This window comes from Fukomys damarensis, unplaced genomic scaffold (genome assembly GCF_012274545.1).
Source record: "Fukomys damarensis isolate Sample0158 unplaced genomic scaffold, DMR_v1.0_HiC HiC_scaffold_16, whole genome shotgun sequence".
NCBI classification, from domain to species: Eukaryota; Metazoa; Chordata; class Mammalia; order Rodentia; family Bathyergidae; genus Fukomys; species Fukomys damarensis.
The window spans coordinates 131,364,950-131,371,086 of record NW_022900928.1 but is presented as its reverse complement, the minus strand read 5'-3'; the positions used below and the strand labels follow the sequence as shown (position 1 = coordinate 131,371,086).

At 50.2% G+C, this 6,137-nt stretch overlaps 1 long non-coding RNA gene across 1 annotated transcript in view; it reads left to right on the top strand.

Moving 5' to 3' along the window:
• The first annotated feature begins 4,483 nt into the window (after positions 1-4,483).
• LOC104863607 overlaps positions 4,484-6,137 on the top strand; it is a 5,095-nt gene continuing 3,441 nt past the window's right edge. The window contains exon 1 of the long non-coding RNA XR_780622.2: positions 4,484-4,560. This is a non-coding gene — a long non-coding RNA (uncharacterized LOC104863607). The remainder of the gene's footprint in view (positions 4,561-6,137) is intronic.

Sequence of the window (6,137 nt, the reverse complement as noted above, 5' to 3'; positions counted from 1 at the left end):
CCGGTGTCCATCGCCACCTTCCAGGGCAGACTGATAAAAGAAAGTTCCCTGACTTTCACGGGACTCTGCAGGGGCTCCAGGCCTTCAACTCTGGCTGGGTCCTCCTGCTCTCCAGTGCACAGACAGCTCTTCTGCACCCTTCCACCCCTGACTGCAGGAGGTTGCTGTGAGCCCGCCTTGTAAGATTGCTCTCCACCCTCATGACCAAATCACAGCTCCAAAGTTCCACCTTCTGTTATCATCACATTGAGGATCAGATTTCAATCCAGGGGACCTGGGCACTGCTTGAGGAGCTCCTGCAAGTCTTATTAACAGGAAGGGAACCAGCTGTGCGTGGGTCTTTCCTGCTCCTGGTAGATGCTCACAGTCACCCATTCAACCACCTGTGTCATGCGTCTGGGGTCTACAGATGAGCACGCTTGAGCCTTCAGGGCAGGATGGCTGAAGAACCACGGTATAGACGTGGAGACACCACCTTCCTTCCCTTCCCCGGGTTTGAACCTGGGGCTCTTCTGTGTGCTCCACCTCCTGGCAATGCCCTGGCGTCACTTGATGATCACTTCCCTGTAACATCCCTAGGACTCTCTTTCCCTCCTTTCTTCACTAGAATACTCTGCTCCCTTAAGTCATTTTCATTTTTCAGGAAAAGTAAAATTGCAACCTGTCTGATACAAAGGAAACAGATTGAATGCAAGGAACTGTGCAGGATGTTTGGAAAGCGTGGCCCTGAGCTATTTGGGGATAATCCTAATAATAGTAATGAACATCTTTTGAGTGCCAGGGTGAGTGGGTGCTCTCCTGAACACTCTACATGGATTAATTCATGTGCTTCTCAAGCAGTCCCACGAGGTTAATTTCATTACTGTGCCCATCTTACAGCTGAGGAAACTGAGGCACAGGGAATTTATATAGCCCAGTTCCCTCCAGGCAGCAGGAGCCACAGGCTTCCGGAAGACCGAAAGCACCAGCCTTCCTGACTCCATCGCGGGACTCCTGAGCCACTTACTCTGCCCGCCCCTACTCCCCTGGCTACAGCACCTCCCTCTGTACTCTCCATTCCTCCAGTGCTCCAGCACCCCCAGAACGGTGCACAGTCACCTGCCTCTTACCGAGGAGAGGAGCCCGGCAGAGGTGGTTCGAGCCAACAGGTTGCAAAGCATCCATCTGGCTCCAGAGCCTCTGCTCCCGACCGCTCTGAGTCTGACTCGTGTGCACACGCGCTCTGTGTGCACCTGCATGTTTGCAGGCACAGAAGCACGCTACACGCACTCGCCCTCTCCCACCGTCGGTAGTCTGCGGCCTGCACAGCTGTGGGGCTGCTGACCTGCCGAGGTTTCACCCATTAGGAAAAGAAGAACCAGAGCATGTGTCTTCTCCAGTGTCCAAGCTGATTTCCTAATGGGACTGCCGTTCTTGGGCGGCAAGGATTTTGTATTATTTTAAAATAGTGTAAATGCTAACATTGTCTTAATTTTCTTTTTTTGCTAAAATGTCCAAATTTTTCACATTTCTCTATTTTAACAGTGCTATACTAATATTGTAGCACTTTAAGTTTGTGAAAATTAAAACGGTAAATTAAAGTTTTATTATATATAAAATAAAAGAAACAAATAACTCCTAGGCTTTTTCACAGTTCTGGACGTCTGCTGCCCTCCAAAACCTCTCTTCTGCCCTCACCCTGCTCTGGAGTGGAGCCTCAGAAGGCTGGTACTGCGTCCGGCTGTCAGGACACATGAGGACGGGGCCCTGTCACCGCACCTCGTCTCCTCAGATGGAGGCCAGTGAAGAGCTGTGTGCACAGGGAGACACTGCCCAGAAGGAGCTTTCGAAGTCCCTCGAGTGGGGTCTCCAGGGAGGACTCTCCAGACTCGACCTACAGTGGAAGTCACAGCGCAAAAACCCAGAAGAGTCAGCAAAGGGACCCAGGACCGGAAGTCACTGTGGATGGAAAGGGCAGGGAGCCTGTGGGCAGATGTCCAGGACATTAGGTGCAAAATGCATGGCAGGTATGGGAACAAGATTCTCTAGTCAAAAGTGTCCAGGGCCAAGTTGATGAGTTTCAAAGCAGTCTGGTGTAAAAATTGAAAAGCAGGAAAAAAAAAAAACAATGTCATAGGCCACACTCACAGTCCTACACTGCCTAGACTGAGTTTTGCTAAGTCACTAAGGGCTTGAAATGAGGCTCCTGCTTCAGCCTCCCGGAGCACTGGGACTACAGACCAGCACCACCAGGCCCGGCCGGAAGTTGTTTTGGAGCAGGGCTATAGGGAAGGTTGCTCAAGTAATGACTGGAGTCCAAGACACGCTCCTTGTCCTTCTCCTTATCCGTAAAGGGTGTCTGCCGATCAGGGGGCTGGATGCTGGCCATCTGGAACCTCCCAGTTGTGCCTTGGTCCATGTACCTGCCTAGCTGCAGCTGTGCCGTATGTGACCACACCTCTCGGGCCACAGGGGGAGACCTCAGACCTCAGGAGTTGTAGCAGGTGCCGGGAACACTACAGGCATGCAGTAAGTAGATGGTGTCCACTGTTCCTTCTCACCCTGGCTCAGCTGCAGCAACCTCTTCCAGCAACTTGCAACTGAGTGAGATTCAGGGAGGGTGCCCCAGGGAACCACCCTGGTGGGCCCTGGGTGGGTGAGACCTTGCACCACCAGTGGGATCCTGTCTTAATCATTTCCCATTGCCTGACACCCACAGCTTGAAGGAGGAGAGGTGTACTTCTGCTCTCTGTTTCAGTGGATTCAGTTCATAATTGGCCAACTCCATGGCAGAAACGGCATGGCAGCATGGCAGCCAGGAAGCAGAGAGTGAAGGGAGGACTAGGGAGGGAGACAGCCCCTTCCCGGTCACACTTCAGTGACCCAACTCTCCCACCCAATCCCCACCTCCCAACAGCACAATCAGCTACGCACCCATTAGTGGATTAACACACCCATGAGTACAGCGCCCCATGACCCAATCACCTCCCCAAACCCCACCTTGCAACACATGAGACTCTTGGGGGATCTCAGCCTTAATAGGAAGCTGATTTGGGAAGTCACTCTTCGTAACATAAGACACCCGTGTTTGTATCCATGGAGCTGTGTGGAGTTTTATAAATATAATCAATGGTCCTGGCCAATCTAGCTTGAAGGGTGGCATCCTCCCTCAACCTAGAGGAGCCGTCCTGCCCATCTCCCCCGGACCTATGCCTCACTTGACCTTACTGAGCACTTCAGACCCTGCTCTCTGGGTTCTGAGTTCACCCCCAGTCTGGGCATTACCTGTGAGCAGTTCCTACAGCTGCTATCCTGGTTGGGAGCCAGTTCTATCCAAGCTCCACTTGATGAAGAGAAGAGAAAGAAAATGTGCATTTACCGTCATGGCACTGAGGGGCAGAGACAGTACTTTCCCCATGTGTCTACCTGGGGGGGTCGTGGTACCCTTGTTGGCCCTAGGGCCACCTTCTCTAGGGAACCATCCCCCTTGTCATTCGTCACCCCCAGTGCAAGGTACGTCCTTCACCTTGTCATTCTCCTGGCTTGCTTCTAATATAAATCGCTTAACAGTAGTCAGAATTGTAATATTTAAGTAGATATTTTGAAGTATAAAGTGCTAAATCATTTTGGTTACAACTCACTATAACTGAGAGGCGTTACTATTAGCTAGTATGTAATGTTCACAGAATTAACGAAGCGATTTTTATTGTTGTCACCATCATCCTGGGAGGCTATGAGTCTTCATGGATGGGCTTTTAAATGAGTAGCACGATCTCAAGAATATAAATTTTTAATCTCCCACTTGAAGTTGGGACATAGAGACTCACAGGGTCCAGGAGAAAACTCCTCATGTGGCCACCACCATACCTGACCTGTCCTCATCTGTCCTCCATGGTCCTTTCAGGTCACACCTGTGCAAGTGTGCAATGCTCTTTGTCCTTATATGGGTGCATGGCACCTGCCTTCCATGTCCATCAGGAGACCGCAGGGCACTCTGAGGACTTGGGGACAAACTGCAGATGTCACGGAGTGACAGCACATTTTAATCACTCCAGGCCGTGCTAATTTTGTTTCCAGCTTAGATGCCACCTTCACGGAAGCCAGCCCTGGAGATTTACACCTCACCATCCCACCACGTGCTCAGCGCCCACCCCCTCTGTGGTCCCTGCTCTGACTGAGTTGTGTCTATCTCTAATCTGTAAACTCTCTGAGGACCGGGACTCTGTTTCCTGATTCCATCTCCCGGCACCCAGATATCTTCACAGACTGCCTTGAATGATCGAATACTGAATGATCCCAAGGGGAGGGGCGTCTAATGCAGCAATGGCTTATTCGCTCCTGTGTTCACTCAAATGCTTTGCTTTGTTACACACACGAATGACAATGTGGTGACTCAAGCCTGCGTGTCTGTTGTGTCACTGTCGTGACTTCGCAGGGGCACAATGGGCAGGGACACATCTCTCAGGTGCTCCCCAGAAATCCTCATTTCTGGAAGTCTTCATTTCTGGAAGTGGGATGAGGGGTTTAATTCCTGCATCCCTGACCCAGGTCGACCACAGGAGCCACAGCTTAACGTGAAAGGTGAGATGAAGGAGGCCTTGCAGGGCAGGGTGCAGACCTCTGGGGAATCCTTGTTACAGAGGACAGGAGGACAGGAGGACAGGAGGACAGGAAGGTGGGGCTGCTTCACCCAGGCCCCCAAACTCCACAGCAGCACCAGATAGGTCTCTGGTTCCTGTAGACATAAACAGAGATGAGGCAGAGAAGGGAGGGTGAGGAGTAGAACTGAAGATCTGAAAACAGGATTTTCTGTTGTGGGGGAATGAGAAAAAAGGAAAAACACAGAGGGAGAAGTGAAAGAGATTCATTTTCTAAAAGTGTATAATGACTGAACCCCCTGGCCAAGCAGAAAATGTTCCTGAGAACAGCGACCTTGTCTTAGTTACACTGCAGATAACCCCGTTATCCCCTGGCAAGTGCCAGGAGCACATCCGCACCCTAAGAGACATCTGTGACAGGGCCACGGTGCTCGGTTCGTCAAGCAATTTCATTAAGAATTTAAAGTGGTCTGGAAGGATAACCTCTTAGGAAGATGTTACTTCAACAAGAGGCACTGAGGTTTGAAGGAGGAGAGAGTTTCCACTGCCCTTGTACATATTTAACAAAGTAAAGAACACTTCTACATTGGGTGGACAAAAAGGATCCGTGCATAAATAATTCACCATCACGCTCACAGCAGGATAGACTCTGAGAAGGCCAGCACTGGGCAACTACTTCCTCGTGCCAACATTGCAGACAGCCAACTGCACACCTGTTGTCTACATGGCTGGTCACTGAGCAAAACATCTTTACACAATGCACAACTATACATCATTTAAAAATAAAAGGTGGGGGACTGGGGGTTTAGCTCAATGGTGCCGCTGCCTACCTCACAAGTACAAGGTCTTGAGTTGGATCCATGGTACCAAAAAGGTAAAAATGAAATTAAAATAAAAGGTGACTTTTTTGTGTGTATGTGTGATGTTGGGAATTGAACTCAGGACCTTTCACACTGAGCTACACATTCTGAGATGGGACTGGCTAAGTCATTCCGTTGCCCAGGATGAACTAAAACATGCGATCCTCCTGGCTCAGCCTCCATGGTGCTGAAATTACAGGCATGTGCCACCACCTCCTGCTGAAAGGTGTCCTTTCTATGTAAGGAACCGCCCAGGTATGCCTGAGCCATGCTTAAATTTAAAAGCTCCAGTTCTTTTTCAGTTCTTCCTCTCCCCTTAGCATTGCTTGGCTTGACTCTGACCAGACCAACACAGAATATGTTAAAAAAACAAAAACAAACAAACAAACAACAAAAAAATACTAAGTGGGATGGGGATTTAGCTCAGTGGTTCCACCGCCTGCTTCCCAAGTGCAAGATCTCAAGTTCGATCCCCGGTACCCAAAAAAAAGAAAAGCCACTGAGACTGAGCGCCAGCTCTCCACCACCTCCAAAACTTCCGTGAAGAAGCTGCTTGTCCAACAATCTCACGCAGCAAGGTGTTAGTAACAAGTCGATTAAACGTTGTTATGAAGGATCATTTGCATTTCCCTAGCAGAAGGGAGACTTCTAAGGTACCTCCAGACCCCCCCCCCCCGCCCGGGTTTGGGCGCGCCTCTCG